We start from the raw sequence: 10,408 nt of genomic DNA, 5'->3' as shown, positions 1-10,408 counted from the left end.
GATGGCCATGCCAGGTACCCCAGTGCCTCAGGCCCTTGGGAGTGGCAAAGCCTTTCCTGGGACTGGCTCAAATGAATGCCAAAACCTTCCTGTGGTCTGGTAAACCTTTAGCTAAAAGCAGCAGAAACTGTCAAGTATGGCCTCCTCCTCCAGGATGCTTACAGCCAGAGACTGCTTCCTTCCACACAACCCCGGCTTTTCTACGTATCTGGGTGTCTGCCTTTCTTCATGCCCTGGTCACCCCAGTCAGGTCAATCTCTAAAACTGTGCAGGTCTTGGGGGCAACAGCAGGTGACAGAATAGAACAATGGGCCGGTTATAAGATAAACGGTCTCACAAGTGACTGTAGTTCATAACGTACTGTTATCAGGTGTGGTGGGTGCATGTCAACAGGAAGTGGAGACAGGAAGGTCAAGAGTTCAAGGTCATAGTGAGTTTGAAGTCAGCTTGGGTCTCAAAAAAGTGAAATAAAATGAACAAACCAATGAAAAATAGTGTAGACTTGAAATATGCCCAAGATGGACTTTAAAGATTTTGCATGCACACAGACACACAGACACACACACACACACACACACACATTAACTGCAAGATGATAGACATTAATTAACTTGACTGTGGTAATCATTTTATAATGCATCCATATATCAAGGCTTCAAGTTGTGCCCCTTAGATAATACAGTTGTGTCATTACATGTCAGTAAAGCTGAAAAGCATTTTCTATGCACTAGCTACTCCCATTGTATTTATTCCTATAAATAGAACCAACAGCCAATAGGTTAGAATCTCTTAAGGGTCTTTGACATTTTAGAGTGTTGGCTGATGTGGTATTGCTCATTTGCTCCTGCTTTGCATAGGAACTGGCCTCCACGGGCCGCGTGTTTAAGACTTTATCTCTAGATGCTTGAGCGTTAGTCCATGGTGTCAAGCTGGTGAAGGACAGTTGCAGGGGCGTGCCCTTGGGTCCCTATCATATTGTGTCCCCTTCTCTGTCCCCCTCCGCTGCCCGCTTCCCCCAAGTCTCTTGTCTATCATGAGGTTTCCCAGTTTGTTCTGCCACGTGCTTCCTACCCCACCGTTCTGCCTCACTACACAAAACCAAGTCCTTGAGTGACCCTGGACTGAAACCCCGAGGCTCAAAGCTACTTTAGTTTTCTCTTTATGAAAGCGCTAACACTGTCAGACTATAGACTTGCCAGCCTTTAACATTACTTATTTATTTGTTGCACTTTTCTTTTCTTGTGACACTAGGGATTGGACCGGTGCCTTGCACGCACCCAGCAAGAACTTTTCTGTTGAATTTTTTAGACATCAGGAAAGGGATCCACAATGGTATCTTGTTTACTTATATTTTTTACTTTTAAATTTTTGCCATTTTGTTTGTATGTCTATCTGCTTTTTGAGACAGGGTTTCTCCCTGTAGCCCTGGCTGTCCTGGAACTCACTCTATAGACCAGGCTGGCCTGTAACTCAGAGATCTACCTGCCTCTGCCTCCCAAGTGCCAGGATTAAAGGTGTGTGCTACCAATGCCCAGCTAGTTTTTGCCAAATTTTTATTAGAAGATTTTAAAAAATTATTTTATTTTATTTTATTACACATGTATAAGACAAACTACATACAGCAGGGAGAAGCATGTGACAATCATGAGAATAATGAGTTCTAGACAATGTTACATCATAGTGACTTGGCCATCTGCATGCATCTCGTATGAAGTGTATTTCCTTATTAGACGATTTAAACGTACATGTTGAGAACCAATGAAAGACAAGATAGACCTCAAGATCAAAATCAAATGAAATTCAATGGAAATAGTTCAATTCATAGACATGCACAAAAACAGAACACCAGAGTATTTCCAGTACTGCTCAGAAGAGAAAGTAACATCTGGAAATGCACAGAACATAGTTGGGAACTTACAAATCTCCCATAAATGGCCAGATTACCTTTAAATTTTGAGACAGTCTGACTGAAATGTTCAGGCTAGCCTTGAACTCACTATGTAGCCCAAGTTTTGAACTTGGAATCCTCCTGCCTTGGCCGTACAGCTGGATCACAAGCCTGGCTACCAGATCAATTTATGATGCATTTCTTTGGGCCTTGCATCATCTTTGTCATAGGTTGCTAGGCAGACTGGGCGCAGGTCTGCTAACACTTCCTCTCTTTATCTTATTTATTTATTTTTAGCGGGACTGCTGATGCAAATACATGGATTAAAGATCCCCTGACTCCGGCAACAAAATGTAGACCTTTTAAACATATTAATAAAAACAACTCTGAGGCTGGGCGTGGTGGCGCATGCCTTTAATCCCAGCACTCGGGAGGCAGAGGCAGGCGGATCACTGTGAGTTGGAGGCCAGCCTGGTCTACAAAACGAGTCCAGGACAGCCAAGGCTACACAGAGAAACCCTGTCTCGAAAAACCAAAAAAACCAACCAAACAAAAAAAACCCAAAAACCAACAACAACAACTCTGAGTCACTGAGTCAGTTTGCATTAAGGAAGTCAAAGTGCTCCCCCTGCCCCTTTGGTTTTATTTAACCAAGGCCAAGCCCAGATTTGAATTCTCTGCCTCACGCTCCCTCTGTCTGTCTGTCTGTTGCATGAGTCTGAATCTGTGTGCCCTGCCTGAAGGCTGTCATCAGAGCGTGTCCCTGTGTCTCTGTCCCTATCAACGGGCTTTGCTCTGTACTTACTGAACAGCACCGACGGCATCACGTGGGGAAGGAATAGAGGAACACTTCAGAAACCTGTAACAGATTCTACAAGGGATTAACCGGCCGCGATAACAAAACTACAAGCAAACAGCATCTCAATGTTGTGTTCGGCGTTTACAGTGACTATTCATTTTAAAAGATTGCTTTATTGGAACATACACACATTCCTCTGGGTCATGGCATGGAAGAGTACGTACTCTGAGGTCATAGCTGGGCATTAGCTTAGACTGTAAAAGCTAACGGGAGACCTAAGACAAGTAAAGTTGATTGTTACATTGCTCTCCTAAGGCAGGTTAAACAAACAGGCTGAGTCCACAGTAGGCTATCAGCCCTAAGTGACCTCAGTGGATGTTATTAATTTAGGCTGTGAGGCCCAGCAAAGCTTCCAGTCTCTAAGAATATAAGGTAATTTTATCATAATGTGTTACCACATTCAATTCTCTTGCCTGAAGCTGAACTGCAATGTTTTTATCTGCTGCAGGAAAAAGTAACACACTCTTCAGCTCTTTCCTGTTTTGCGTTCTGTCTTTGTCTCTGCCTGTGAGGCAAGGTGCCACCACTGAGCTGTGTCTCTGGCGACGCTTACCTCTTCACTAGTTTCTCTCAAACAGTGGTTTCTGATTTACATGTAACCGAACCTGGCTTTATGTTGTGTCTGCAGATGAGCCCTGTGCACATGCAGAAAGGAGTTAAGTATAAATGACAATAAGGCCACCTTAATAGCCACGGAGGTCACTTAGAGACGACATGTGAGAGTCTCCCAGCACCCTCTCCACCCATCTGACTGTCCCTCAGCAGAGTTCACATTTTGCCACCTTCTTTGACAAACTCTGGGGTTGATTACAGTGGCCAGACTTGTCATACACCAAGACACAGTTATTACAGATAATCAGGGCATGTGTGTGTGTGTGTGTGTGTGAGTGTGTGTGTGTGTGTATGTGTGTGCTGACTGATCTCCTGAAAGGGCCAGAGTAAGGTTTCCACGGCTTGCTTCCTCTTTCCTCACCCCATTTCCAGGGTGTGTGTGTGTAGCTGAACTGGAGGCTTCCTGTTTAGGCTAAGCTGGCTGGTCAGGGTCTGGAGCTCTGCTTGAGGCCCCACCTTCGATGGTGGGGTAGCAGGTGCTGTAGCCACACCGGGCTCTTTACTTGGGTGTGAGGATTAAACTCAGATCCTCACACTTGGGGAACAAACTTCCTACCCAACTGAGCCACATCTCCGCAGCCCTAGGAACTGTTACACAGTGTAATTATGTTTCCCCATATGACAAAGGCCATATAATACCAAGAAAGTGTCTGCTGTTCATATGAACTCAGTAGTAATTTGGCACCCTGTGTTTTTATTCAGGCAATCTGGCTGGCACACCTGGTCCGGCTGTTTCAATTGGTAAGAGTGACAATGGTTTCAGTTCTCATTAAACACAAAGCTCACTTTTCCAGAGATTTCCCCAGCTTTAACAATGGCTTCTAAAAGCCCTTCACTGGCCTAGTCACCTTCCTGTAACAGGGCAGGCCACACACTCCTACACCCCGGACTCATTCCTTTGGGGATCTGGGGCATCCAGAAGCCTGAGGTTCTGGCGGGACCCTGCGTGGTGATTCTCCTCCGGGAACTGTGCAGAGCGTCGGCCAATCCCGTGTCGGAGAACCCGGGCGCGGCATCTCGGACTAGGCGCTCACCCCCACGGCCTCCGACCCGCGCTGCGCTGGCGAGTTCTTCCCAGGCGGCTGCTCCGAGCGGCTGGGGGCAGGGACGCCTTCTCCCGCGCGCCCAGCTCTGCCCACGGCGACTCAGGTGACTTCGCCCGCGCTAGACAGGCCTGGCCAGCCGTGTGCGTGGGGGATCGGAGGGTGCGCGTGCAGCGGGGGCGCTTGGGGATCGGAGGGCGCGCGTAGAACATTTGGGGGGACGCGTGGGCGGTCAGGGCCCTCTGTGGAGCTGGCCTGAGCGCAGGGGCCTGGGGTAGCAGAGGCCGCCACTGCTTTCCCAGCACAGAGACAGGGGGCTGGCTGGGGTGCCACGGCAGGTCGTGGGAGGCTCGCCGCTGACGTGGGGGAGAAACGTAGCGGCGCTTCCGCTTCCCGTGTCCACGTGCTCGAGGGCGGCGACACAAAGGCGCGGCGTCCCGGGAACCGCTAACGCAGCTGCTTCGTGCACGGAGGGCGCCTACATCGCCTTTGCTCCCAGGCTCAGCTCAGAGATTTCTCTTCTCTGTCATTTCCATGGGCGTGGTGTGCGTCCCTGTGCGCAGGAGGCCACACCTCCAGCTTCAATCGCATTCATTGAGGCAGAGTCTCATTCAAACCCAGCCTGGTCCTTGGAGAAGGCTGGGATTACAGGCCCTTGGGACATTTTATGTGGGTCCTGTGGCCCTGAACATGGGCCCTCAAGCCTGAGCAGCAAGTGTTTGCCGCTGAGCCATCTCCTCAGTTGCCAGTTTAGAGGTTTCTTTCGCTTTCTGCTCTCTAGGTTCAGCGGCAAGACCCTCATCTCAAGGTTCTAGGTTTGCACAGCTGTTGAAGGGAGGAGCTGTGCTGGCTGTGGTTAGATCAGGGCTTTCCACTTGGGGAACTGACTCCGACCCTCTACTCCGAGGCGTGCTGTGTGCCTGCCCCTTACTCTGTGGTGGTCTGTATTCCTTCTTAGGGCTAAGCTCCTGCTCCACAGGAAAGGATACACTGAAGGGGTGTGGGCTTTCACTCTGGGCCTAGAATTCCGTTCCCTTCCCCACTTCTTTTCTTCATGTTCCACCTTGCCTGTGATTTTCCTCCCTTTATGATTGGTGGGTTATGTGTTGGCTGGGACGGTTCTGACCTGGGAGGTGCAGTTAATAATGTAAGTAGATGCGTTGATCTGGCGGCAGCTGGAGAGCCAGGCTGTGTTTTTTCTCCTGCATAGAGGAGTGAAAAGCATTCAAGGCTGCCGCCCTAACTAATTAAATGTGATGCACCCTGCTTGGCTACTTCAAGAGATGTCAGTGTGGCTGGGGCTCAGGTGTATTTGGTGCTGTACTTCGAGGCCTTGGGGAAATAAAACATTTGGCTCTTGCAGACCTTGCCACCCACCCTTTTGGAGACTGTTTTTAAAAGGTGAAAAGAGCTGTGGATGACACTGCTTGGAGGCAGGGGGATCAAGAGTCAAGGCCAGCCACACTATACGAGACTGTCTCAAAAAACAAAACAGAAAATTCAGAAATAAGTAAAAGACATAAAAATATGGGGATTATAAATGATATTAAAACAGTTATCAAAATGCCATTAAAACTCAGATTTGTATGATGTTCTTTATTAATCACCTTAAGTAACAAAATGCCATCTGACACAGCTAACCTGCCCTTTGAGAGTGACGCACACCCCTGTCAACCATCCTTGGTGGATTTAGGACAGTGCTTGTGTGACTGTGTGTGTCTGCAGACATGCCAACCAGACTCAAGTTTAAAGTCCATTTTTTTTTTCAAGACAGGATTTCTCTGTGTAGCCTTGGCTGTCCTGGACTGGTGGTGTAGACCAGTCCGGCCTCGAATTCAGAGAGATCCACCTGCCTCTGCCTCCCTAAGTGCTGGGATTACAGGTGTGCGCCACCGCACCTGGCTAAAGTCCAGGTTTACCATCCAGTTAAAGACTGAAATTTTTTTTCATCTAGTGCCTCATGAAAATAAAAGTGTATGTGTGAGTCCACGGCCCCTGAATTCTACCAGTGTGCTCCTCCAGAGAGCTGTTGTCTGAGCTTTTACCTTGCCTCGAGGTGATTTTCCTTCTATGTTTTTGATTGCTTCGTGGGTTTGTTTATTTTTGAGACTGTTTCACTGCGTAGCTCAGGCTGGCCTAGAACTTGGAATTTTCCTGCTTCAGCTGCCGAGCGCAGGGGCATAGCCGTGGGACCGCTGTGGTTGGAACGTTTTTGGCCGCTCAGAGCATCTGGCATCTGTTAGTCATTAACTGCCTCCTTAGCTCAAGCTCACAGCTGTTTAGGGGTAAATGTCCTAAGGGGAACTGCTGGATTGCTCACACTTCCTGCCTGCTCTGCTCCTTCTGTGGGTGACGCTTGAGGAATGCCCCACTAGGGGTGGGTGTGTCTGTGGTGCACTGTACCTTCTCTCCTTTCAGTGGCTGTAAGCAAGCGTGTGTATGGGTTTTTGTCACTCTGACCAAATACAAGACATAAACCGGTTGGGAAGAGAGAGTCGCTTTGGCTCATGGTCTCAGAGGTTTCGGCCCATTCTGGTGGTGAGGTGTGGTCCAGCAGAGCTCTTCGTACATTGTGGTGGCTGAGAAGCAGAAAGGGCGACATGGGTGCTCAGGTGGCTTTCTTGTTTTTGTTTTTTTAATATATATTTTATTAATTTATTCATATTACATCTCAATTGTTATCCCATCCCTTGTATCCTCCCATTCCTCCCTCCCTCCCATTTTCCCCCGACTCCCCTCCCCTATGACTGTGACTGAGGGGGACCTCCTCCCCCTGTATATGCTCATAGGGTATCAAGTCTCTTCTTGGTAGCCTGCTGTCCTTCCTCTGAGTGCCACCAGGCCTCCCCACCCAGGGGATGTGGTCAAATATGGGCGCCAGAGTTCGTGTGAAAGTCAGTCCCCAACTCTCCACTCAACTGTGGAGAATGTCCTGTCCATTGGGTAGATCTGGGTAGGGGTTCGAAGTTTACTGCACGTATTGTCCTTGGCTGGTGCCATAGTTTGAGCAGGACCCCTGGGCCCAGATCTGCCCATGATAATGTTTCTCTTGTAGGATTCTAGGACCCTCTGGATCCATTTCCTCATTCTCCCATGCTTATCTTACCTAGAGTCCCAATAGTATGTCCTCACCTCTATCCCACTTTCCTGGTAAGTGAAGTCTTTCTTGTTTTAGTCTATCTGGGCCAACCCCATTCAGGGGGAATCTTCTCCTCACTTAACACTCCTGGGAGTCCTTCACCTGCCTGGAAGGCGATTCTCAATCCAGCCAAGTTACAGTGAAGAGCAGCTGTCCCGGGGTTCAGGGGTCACTCACTAGTTGTTTTAGTTACTTTTCCCCCCCTTTGACCTAAAGGCTCCAAAAGAAGCAGTTCCACCGAGAAGGGCTTTTTCCTCCCGAAGGGTTAGGGGTTCATTCCATCAATGGGAGGGGCACTGGAAGCTGCTGGTCACATTGTGTCCACAGTCAGGAGGCAGAAAATGAACAGGAAGTCTAGTCTGGCTATAAACCTCTATGCCTGTACCTGGTGACCTGTCAGGCTCCACCTGGTAAAGATTCTCAAACAGGGTCACCAGTCGGGCACCGGATGTTCAAACAACAAGCCTGTGTGTGTGTGGGGGGGGGCATTGCCCATCCAGCCCTAACACTGGTGTCAGGGAAGGAAAAGGAGTTATTTCAGTTTAGCCTACAGCCTGTGGTGACCTGGGGGTGCTCTAGTGAGCCACACTATCCTGATGCAGTTGAAAATTCAGAGGAAATGTCCCAGGTTTTCAGATAAACAGTCAAGACATGAGGACTAGAAGAGCTGAGTGTGGCTTAAAATCCTTTTCACTGCAAAAATTTCAAGCCCAGCTGGCTTTGCAATGACATCTGCCAAACACTGAAAAAAATAAATAAGAAAGGAAGAGGAGCTGCTACTTGGTTATTTACGAAGCCACTATAGCGTTGTTATGAAACTTGACAATGAAATTACGAGAAACTTTGTGGGACTGAAAGTCAGTAAAAAAGATACAAGGAATACAAAACAACAAGGCTATAGTGAAGCCGAGGGCTCTACAGAAAGGACAGCGGACCATGGCGGCTCGGGCTTACTCCAGGCAAGTCAGCTGTATGTAGTCATATTTATTCATATCAGAAAGTAATAAGCTAGTTAAAAACTCAACTACTGAATAAAGGAGAAAAGGTAATTGGTAAATTGTGTATCTATGAGCAATACAGACATTTGGCAGGGCCTTGGCTGTGGCTTGGGAGTCGCGTGCCTGCTGAACACACGCTCAGCCGCAGGTTGCATCCCCGGCACTGTATGAGCAGGGCGTGGTGGCGTGTGTCTATAATTCCAGCACTTCGGATATTGCTGCCTGCGTAACAGGAGACAAGGTTTAAAGACAGACAAACAAAACAAAACAGCCTACCTTTTTAAGGCAGGTTAATTAAAGAAGATTTCATTGTGGTGGCACACACCTTTGATCCCAGCGTTCCGGAGGCGGAGGCAGGAGGATCTCTGTGAGGCCCGGGCCAGCCTGGTCTGGTCTACAGAGCAAGTTCTAGGCCAGGCATGGTTACATGGTGAGACCCTGTACTTAAAAAAAAAAAAAAAAAAAGTTCAACCACAACCCAGGAGATTATTTTTCAAAAATAGAAGTTGATATGCTGAATCTGACAGTGTTAAGTGAAGTTCAAATCCTGACACTCTGCCCTGTGGAGGCCGAGACGGGAGAGAAGTGGCTTCTGGGATGTGTTGGTTTTGTCACAGCAGTAACTACTCAGGTGGGTGTCGTTAGTGCGCTGTTAGAAATATTGAAGGACACATTTGTGTCTTTCCATAGTGTCAGAAGTTATTAACTAATGATAAAGCCACAGCCAGCGCCATTTTCATTGGCTGCGACTTGCCAAGTATTTCTGATTTCCCATGGCAGCTGGTTGAGGGAAACAGATTCTTTCATCCCGAGTGTAATTACTGATGTAATCCTTAGATCATACATTACACATCACACAATAAACCAGTCAGTCAGTCAGTCAGTCTGTCTGTCTGTCTATTAGGTTTTGGATGGCACGTTCAAGAGAACACCAACAGATTACTGGGGGCCAAGGAGTTTATCGGAAGTGACATTAATGCCTCAGCAGAGCAGACAGACAGGCCGCAAGGAGGGTTCAGGCCCCAGCCAGAGAGAGGCAGAATGGCAGGGCCTCTGAAGAGAATGAGTCAGTCTGTGTGCCAAAGGAGAGCCTCTGGTTAGCCCTTCGAGGGTGGGAAGGAGTGCTCAGCAAGAGCCAGCAGTCGGACTCTGACTCCCGTACAGTGGTCTCCTGTGCGTGCGTGCGTGCGTGCGTGCGTGCATGCGTGTGTCTACAGAGCACCGACCAAAGGTTAAGGTGGCCATAGCAGAGTCCACAGACCTTCAAAGAGGCTTCACTGTTAGGGAGCCATAGGTTAGTTAGAATGGGAAGAACCCCAGATGGAGAACCCCCTTGCTGGGGGTGCTCGTGCAGAGTCAAGCTACAGAAGTGGGGGGGGGACCTTGGAGGCTTGGAGCAGAGCCAGCTCCAGATGCATGGGAGGATGAATGGATGGAGAAGTGGGTGGGCGGACAGACAGACAGCAACTTGAGTAGGCCACATAAATTAGTGGTGAGGACGGATCCAAGCTGAAGCCTCAGGGACAGCAGATTTCTTGGTGTGTACTTGAGTTGCTGAGGTGACAGGTTGGCGCAGCCATTGACATTGCAATATGAGATGGCCTCTTCTTCTGGGACCCACGTGAGGGTTGCACCCTTGTCTCCATCTGGCATGCTTGGTAAGTCCTTGGTTTGGTTTTCCTGATCTGATTTGAATATGCTAACGTGGCCCCAGTGTATCCTTCCTCCCTTTAGGGGGTGAGTTATCAGTCCATGCCAAGCGCTGGCCAGATGGTGGCACCTATGGGCAAAGCAGGGGCGCAAAGCCAGCCTTCTCAAATGGAGTCAACATTGCTTATATAATGAGTCTCAGGACCAGGTAACAGGCTG

This window comes from Acomys russatus, chromosome 6 (genome assembly GCF_903995435.1).
Source record: "Acomys russatus chromosome 6, mAcoRus1.1, whole genome shotgun sequence".
Taxonomy (NCBI): Eukaryota; Metazoa; Chordata; class Mammalia; order Rodentia; family Muridae; genus Acomys; species Acomys russatus.
The sequence above is the reverse complement of the archived record's forward strand: the minus strand, read 5'-3'. Positions refer to the sequence as shown.